This window comes from Pteropus medius, unplaced genomic scaffold (genome assembly GCF_902729225.1).
Source record: "Pteropus medius unplaced genomic scaffold, Ma_sr-lr_union100, whole genome shotgun sequence".
Lineage (NCBI taxonomy): Eukaryota > Metazoa > Chordata > Mammalia > Chiroptera > Pteropodidae > Pteropus > Pteropus medius.
This window is the reverse complement of record NW_024340697.1, coordinates 3,622,287-3,630,626: the sequence shown is the minus strand read 5'-3', so window position 1 is coordinate 3,630,626 and position 8,340 is coordinate 3,622,287. Positions and strand designations below refer to the sequence as shown.

Here is an 8,340-nt window from a genome sequence, read left to right as displayed (position 1 = left end):
ACAGTAATTTTCAGCTTATATGCAATTGATTATTTTTCATGCCATGCAAGCAAGCAGGGTTACACAGGCTAAAATTGGCAGTTAGCGTATGAGCTCATTGTTACAAGTTTCATGATTAACAGAATGTGGTTAGGGGTTCCAGAAACTAGGCCTAAGGTATAGACTTCCTTTGTCCAGTTTCAGGTTTTAATTATTCTTTAACCCTTTCACATTTCAGCAGGCCATTACAAAACATGGGAAATTATTCTGATAAAACACAATCTCTGTTTTCTTCAGGCAGAAAGCTTTTCCGTAACATCAGTAGCTGACCAACAGTCCCAGAAACTGTGTTACTTAGCAGAGGGAGAAAACACAACTGTGATTTCGTATTAGCTCGCTTTTGACATTTAAATATATTTCCAGTCTTGTTTAGCTCAACCATATATAAAGTTTCCTCTTTCAAGATTTCTCCCATCCAAGTACTAATCAGGCCCGACCCTGCTTAGCTTCCGAGATCAGATGGGATCAGGCGCGTTCAGGGCGGTGTGGCCGTAGACACGAGATTTCTCTTCACAGACCTGCAACTTTCTTCATCCCATCAGTTTGCCTCTTCTTACTCCTTTAGAAATAACCAACTTTAGGACAAACTACTTTTCTTTAATCTCCTTTAAAGTAAATCCCTATACCTTAGACCTTCTGTTACTAAACACATACATGTCCCTTTCAATTGTAATACGAATTCTTAACTCTCAGAAACTTCCATTTCTAATGGCAGTTAGTAAGCAGTTAACATCCTTTAGATTGGCAAATTTATGAATATATTTTATGACCTCTAGAAGTATTTCATTTGCCCTTGACAGTTTTACAGAGGCTGGGAAAAGGCAGGGGTGGCGTAGGCTTGTAGGTCTGAGAGAGTCAGAGGTTAGCATGACGTCATTCCTATAACGGTACATTGTGTGGAGGAGGGGTCAGTCCAGCCAGTCAAATCCTCAGCCACGAAATCTTGGCAAATAGTGGGGCTAGGGAGATACCCCATCGGTAGGACAGTGAAGGCCCATTGTTGTCCTTCCCAGGTAAAGACGAATTGATCTTGGCTGTCTGAATATTTTGGACGTGTCCTGGTCCCGCAAAAAGTCATCCAAGCAAGGAGCTGAGGGTCGCAAGTCCCTACCACTTGAGGTCCATTCCAAGGTGCGGACAGCCACCCGCCTGTCGAGCAGGGGTTGCAATTTGTGCTGTGGTTTAAGCTGCCACAGGGCTACCAGTACTATGCTGGGTTGCTTATCATTTTTGGAGGGGTGGGGGGGCGACCCCGGCCCTTCTCAGATCCGTCCATAGTTGCCATCTGGTCTCCTTTACCAGACAATCCTTACCCTCTGCCTGCACACCCACAACTTTCTCTCTTTTCCCTGGACCCATCGGGCCAGTTCAGTTTCCCCCAAATGGGCAACAGCCTGTGCTGCCACCTGGATTGTTCTCCCCACTAGAGTGGACAGGACAGGCACCAAAGTATCACAATAGGCCGGCGGGGCCGTCTGGATGACGCGGTCCCGCATACCTGTAGTAAATGGCACTGCATCAGGGCCCTCGGATGGTTCGATGTAGCATGCTGCCATCCCACCTCCCTAAGGAACACCTGCAGTTACGGTGGGGACATCCAGCACGGCTGGGCCATCGGCAACTCGCCTTCATTTGGCCCAGCCATGCGGCAGCCCGCCATGAACCAATTCGGCAGCGACACGTTTTCTGCATATTGGATTGCCCCACGTATGCATTGGCACAAAGAAGGGTGGCTGGTGACAGTGGCCATCTGGTCAGTTCATCTCCAGACAGTATTATGCCTTCCGCACCGGTGTCCCAGAGGCGAAGTCACTGCCCCGTGATGGACTGTGACCCTTCCCAGCGGACCTTGGTCGCCGGCTCCACTGCCTCACGCGGCCAGGCGGAGGTGCAAATGTTTAGGGGGGCGAGCTAGCGTCCTCGGGTCTTGCCCCTCAGGGTGCTCCTGTTAGTTTCTGAACAATTACTGGGGAGGCCCAAGACACGTGGCTTCGTCTGGGAGGGACACCTCTGTTTCTTCATCTGACTCAGACTCGTGTTCTGCTGTGGGGACCCACTTCCTGGGGTTCCATTCAGACTGTGCAGTGACTACCCGTATGTGATTTCTCGTTAGCTTTTCCTCCCGAACTTTCGCAAGGTACAGGCTAGGTCCTGCGGTTGTTCATTAGTCTGTTCTCACTGCCATCCCAGAATACCCTCACTGTTGGCCCGTGTGACTCGCAGGTCCCTGTAGCCTCGCTTCCACTTCCGTCACCCTTTCCTTGGCCTGAGCTTCTTGGCACTGGCTTCCCGTGGCGCCTGCAGGACGGGCGGCCCTCTGCGCTGCCACGGCCGCAGCTCCCTAAAGAACACAGTCCCCCTACTTTCAGCAAAAGCTGGAAGAGGCCCATAGGCATGTGGGGAGCGTCCCCCCCTCCTTTGGTGGGGCCCACAAATCTAAAAGGCTTGCCACCTCAAACAACACGGACCCAGAGGCCCACCCCAGGATTCTCCTGGCGAACCCCACCAGGCATGTCCTCCCCATGCCCCCAACTCGAGATCGACTCAACCGGGGTGCTCCGTAATACCCTGCCGGCCACGCCAGCTGTAACGCAGGAGCCCCGGGCCCAGAGCCTGCGCCTGGATTGGGTCCTCCGGAAGGACCACCAGGAGGACCAGAGGGGTGACAAGTGTCATTCGTTACTCACGAGGCAGGGAAGCTTCAGCAGTGGCCGGTCGGAGCTGAGGAAGAAGGCTGCTGACCCGAGCAAGCAGAGTTCTGCATGGCCAGGAGCCGGGGGAGGGTTTATCTCGTGGGGGAGCCGCCACCTCCCCAGCCGGATGGGAGCGAGATGTGCTGCTGGGCTACAGGAGCAGATAACGTCCACGGGAGCAGCAGGAAACGTCCTTGGGGATAGGCCCTGCTGAAAGCCCTTTGTGCTGCCGGCCTTGGCTGCCGGCCGGGCAGCCAGCAGTTCTCTGAGTACGTGGAGGGGCTGCGTTAACCCTACATGCGGCCTGCCTAAGTATCTGGCATTGAACTGAGTTGTCTTCTGGGTTGTTAAATCTGTCCTCTTTGGACCCCTGCACTGAGCGCTCCTCCCTCTTCTTCCTGCGTAGTCAGAGTCCCCGCTCACCCCGCTGGGTCTCCTTCACGGGGACCCGATGCCTTTGCAGACAGGTGAGCCTTCGTGTGCCCTGGGCTCACCACAGGTCTCCAGCACCTCCTTTCGTGGGCGCTGTGGACTGCGATGCCGAGTGTCGCCTCCCCGTTGAGACACCTGACTCGGAGCAGGCCTCGCCGCGCGCTGCTCTTCTGGAGCCGGAGGCACGGCGAGCGATTGAACACTCACCGGCACGTTTTCATTCCAGGTACGAGTTGCCTTTCGACAGGCACGATTGGATCATCAACCGCTGTGGGACGGAAGTCAGATACGTCATTGACTACTACGACGGCGGCGAAGTCAGCCGGGACTACCAGTTCACCATCCTGGACGTCCGACCCGCTTTGGACTCGCTTTCGGCGGTGTGGGACAGGATGAAGGTCGCCTGGTGGCGCTGGACCTCATAACCACTGTCTTGTTAGAGATGGGCAAATATAACCTTTTTTTTTTTTTCTGAACAATATATTAAACTATTTTCCCCAAACTGAATTGCAGTCATCATGTACTGGGAGTGCAAGTGGATAATGACACCTTACACTTCACTTAGTGAAGGACAACATGCACCTGCTCTTTGGAGTTTCATTTTCACCGTGCAGTTCATAGCAGATCATGTTAAATTTAATTCCCACTTCCCTTCAGTGGGAAGCAGTCCCTTAGTTTTCACTTTATCTGTGGTATTGCCTGTGTATTTAATCTAGAAAAGTCTGAACGACCTCTGGAAAAGAACTTAAAATATGAGGAGAGCTACTTTTTTTCTTACTGTTTTCTCTTGAATACGCAACATGTGGACCCGAAAGCCTCTGCGATGCTCAGGAGCTTTTACCTGGTCAAATATTTTAATGGAAGCTATTCAGTTATGCTTTTTAAAGAGTTGCCAGCATGTCTAAAGCCCCTATGACCTAGCAGTGACTTCTGAAAAGAAACATAAAAGATTTACACTAGAAATGTACTCAGCAAAACTAAGATGTTTCTTGGCTCTCCAAATTCTCATATGAAGTTTTCAGACCTTGTTAGAGAATAGTTTGAACGCCCCCATGGTTTGATGGTGCACGTGCATTAGAATATTAAAATATTCTAATAGTCTTTTTAATATTAAGATATTAAAATAGTCTTTTAAATATTTGCATTTCAAGATTGTGGTTCTGATATATAACTCTGCTCCCAACAAACAGGTCTCATTGTCCCTGGCATTTGACAAGTTCTCCTACCTTTGCGTTCCATCCTTCTGCCTGAAGCCTTCCCTGCACTTGGCCTCATCTAAACCTTGAAGGTCAGGCACAAGTCGCAGTGCTAGCTCGGGTCCCTTTCCAAAACATGGTTAGATTTTGTTGAGTGTTAGAATTCACCAGGAGAGTATTTTTCCCAGATGTAGAATGTTTGCATCAACTCACTGTCTCAGTTCAGACATTTTTTAAGGGAACTCTTAAGTTTGCCATTGAAATTCTTGGTACTAGTAATCCATAACATTGTTCTACTTAGAGCAGCGTGTTACAAATGACTTGGGTTTTTTAAAGTTGATAATAATTCCTTTTATTTACCCCAAATACCGTTAAATTCTTAGATGGAATTAGCAGCCTGGAGTGATTAATTTGCTGTGAATTTCTTTGTTGTGACAGCTTTGCATGGAATTTTAAAAATCCAACAACCTTAAACTCCTATATTTCAAAATATTTGCATATTTTAAAATAAAATAAAGTTGATGGTAAACAAGTTTTGCAAATCTCTTCAGTAACGTTACACTTAATCGTTTCTTCAGACAGAAGTAATCTTTATAGAAGTAATGCCACAGTCTCTGCTAGAGGCAGCCATCTGCTCATCTGCTAATCACATGTTTTTAAAGTACAGACAGACCTCGGATCTACTGAGGGTTCGGTTCTAGACCACCACCATAAAGTGAGTCACAATCTTTTGCCAGTGGAGGGTCTTGCCTTCATTTTGTAAAAAATAACCTGTGAAGCACAATAAAACGAGGTCTGCCTGTGCTAAAGAAAACCGTTACTCTTGGCATTTTTTTGGGTGTTTGAGTGCTACTGAATTAATGAGTACCAGGATGAGCATTATTAGAGAAACAGTGTCATAACTGGAAACAAGAGTTAATACATAGACAGAGCGGCAGCCCTTTTATAGAACCATACTCTTTTCTAAATTAATAACTTTTAGTGAAAGTATTTAAATTTCTTATTCCTCCCCACGCCGTTACTCTACCTCCCCTGAAGTATCAAGCAAAGCTGATGACAAGATCGACAGTTTATACCCTGGAAAAGACTACAGCCTAGTGGATTTCAGATCTGCTTTGTGTCTAGATCGTACATGATCATATCCAAGAATCAATACTCTGATAGGTTTCATTTATAACTTGAAGTTCATTTTGGGTAATCTGGGGTTTTAAACAGTCTTGTCTACGGAAGCGGCACTGTTCAGAATCAGAACTACTGTACGTTAGGCTAAGACTCAGCAAACAAAGTGGAGGTTTGAACTGATACGGTGTATTCCTAGTACTTCCCTAGCTAACATCCATTCACGAATGTTTATGCACCGTGCATCACGATGGGAAGGCAGAGACTCCACAGGGCACTCAGTCTTGGAGAGAGCAGTCTGTGAATGAACCAGTGTGTAAGTGCTGGCATTCTGATTTAAAGACTACTTTGTGGTCGTGGGCGGGGCAAGTTCTCATAAATATTTTTGAGTTTATAGTTACCAATTTCTATACTGAGTCACCAATATGGTTTCTTTACCAGAGTTATTCCTCCCTAGCTAAGTGAAGAGACGCACATTTCAGCCTCACCTCTGTGGTACCTGTGGGACTTGTATTGTGGATCAATTTTCACAGGCTCGAAGCCATGTGTGGTGATCAAGAACGTTTGTCCTCGAAAAAATATCTTCACCCCTCCCGTATTCATTGCAGCATTATAATAGGCAAGACATGGAAATAACGTGACAGATGAACAGATAAAATGAATAATATACACAAAATGTCCATACAATGGAATATTATTCAGCCATTAAAGAGAATGAAATCCTGCCATTTGCAACAACATGGATGGACCTCGAAGGCATTGTGCTAAGTGAATAAGTCAGACAGAGACAGGGATACCATATTATGTCATTTATCCGTGGAATCTTTAAAAATACCCTCCAAAACTGAGCTCACAGATAAACAGAAGATTGGTGAAATTGCTGGTCGCTAGAGGTGGGTGGTGGGAGGTCAGGGAGATTCATGAAGAGGGTCAAAAGGTACAGATCTCTAGTTATAAGACAAATATGTCATAGGAATGTTATGTACAGCATGGTAACTAGAGTCGATAAGCCTGTATTACATATCTGAAAGTTGCTAAGAGAGCTCTTAAAACTTCTCATCACAAGAAAGAAAAAAAATTATTTTAACTGTAAGGTGGTAGATGTTAACTAGACTTATGATCATTTCACAACACATTCGAATAGCAAATCATTACATCTTACACCTGAAACTCATATAATGTCAATTATGCCTCAATTTACAAAAAAATAATGATAATAATAATGCGCGTCTTGGAGGCAGACGGCTCGGTTGGAATTAGGACTCAGGCCTTCACTTGCTGTGTGATCCTAATATCTCTGGGCCTCAGCTTTCTCGGCTATAAAAGGAATAATATAACTTACTATTTTAGTCTGTTTGGGCTGCTACTACAGAATACCATCGACTGGGCAGCTTATAAACAACAGAAATGTATTTCTCACAGTTCTGGAGGCTGAGAAGTCCACGGTCAAGATATTGGGCCATGCGGTGTCTGGTGAGGAGGGCCCGCTTTCTGCTTCACAGGCGGCCATCTTCTCTTGGGTCCTCACGTGAGGGAAGCGGGGCAGTGCTCTGGGATCTCCTTTATAAGGGCACTAATCCCATTATGAAGGCTCTACCCTCGTGACCTAATCACCTCCCCAAAGCCCTGCCTCCTCATACCATTGCATGGGGGGTTAAAGTTCACCATATGAATTTGTGGGGAACAAACATTCAGACCGCAGCACTGATGTATCAGAGTTGTTTTGAGGATACTACGAGATGACACCTGAAAGCACTTAGAAAAGAACTCGTGGGAGGTGGAGAACGCTCAATGACTTTCAGCCATCACCTCATCATCATCAACAAGGAAAGGGAGATTCAAGGGCAATAAGGAAATGCTGAGACATGATACACAGTCTCCCACGCTCTGGCCTACTTCTGCCAAGAAGAATCTGTCTAGAGGGAGACCAGCGGGGCTCCCACAGATTTCAGTTCCCCGGCAGGATTAGCAGGTACGTGGGTGCTTGCTCTAAGCAAGCCCCTGTTATTCAAAGTCACCGAAGGGGAAAGACAGATAGTAGTCTTCGACCTTTACAAAAATATAAACATGGCATGGTGACACTTGATCGATTTAATATGCAAGTCCCACTTGACAAAAACAAGATTATAATTAGGCTCTTGTGCTTCGTAATCTAAAATGTAGCTCATTATGTCCTCAGGATCAGAAAGGTACCCCCTCCACAAAAATTTACTATGTATCCAGATTCAAAATGGATATTACAAGACTGTATTTATTGCAAAGAAAAGGGCACCAAAAGTCATCTCAAAAGTGATATAGTCCTCCTTACTTACAGTAAAATTTTCCAAGTTACAGAATTTCTTAGGGGTACATAACAGAAATAATATATTTATTGTGGCAGTGCAGGTGAAGCCACCACCCCTAAAATAAAATTCCACGCCATGCGTGTAAGTGGTAAAGCACCTACTTTATGCTGTGTACTCTACTCCCTTGTTTTGAAGACAAAGCTGACAGCTCTTTCTGCCAAGTATTTAACCTGGGGTCACACGTCACTTAGCAAGTATGTGGTTTCTGCTTTGTGGAATTGTATCAGTTGCTGGAGCAACAGACATTAAAGTTTCTAAGACGAGTTTATTCTTGGGGGTCCTATATCTACTCGGGGGATGAGGCTCGAGACATGTGTGTTCTCTTAACGTTTATAATTAGCTTTACTTCATGCTTTATCATACACAATGTCACATGTGAAAGGGGCCACAGGAACTATGAATATTGAGCGGTGTAAACATAAGAATTGTGAGAAGACTTCATAATAACAGTTGAATAGAGTCCTGAATAATAACCTTTATCATCCTCCCACGGCTGGGTATAGAATATTGTCAGGC

The 8,340-nt window shown here is 46.0% G+C and overlaps 1 long non-coding RNA gene across 1 annotated transcript; it reads left to right on the top strand.

The window, feature by feature from the left end:
• The first annotated feature begins 215 nt into the window (after positions 1-215).
• On the top strand, positions 216-4,892 carry LOC120611641 (uncharacterized). Its single transcript, XR_005655246.1, has 2 exons — positions 216-1,170; positions 3,391-4,892. It is a non-coding gene; the product is annotated as an uncharacterized LOC120611641 (long non-coding RNA).
• Positions 4,893-8,340: the final 3,448 nt, after the last annotated feature.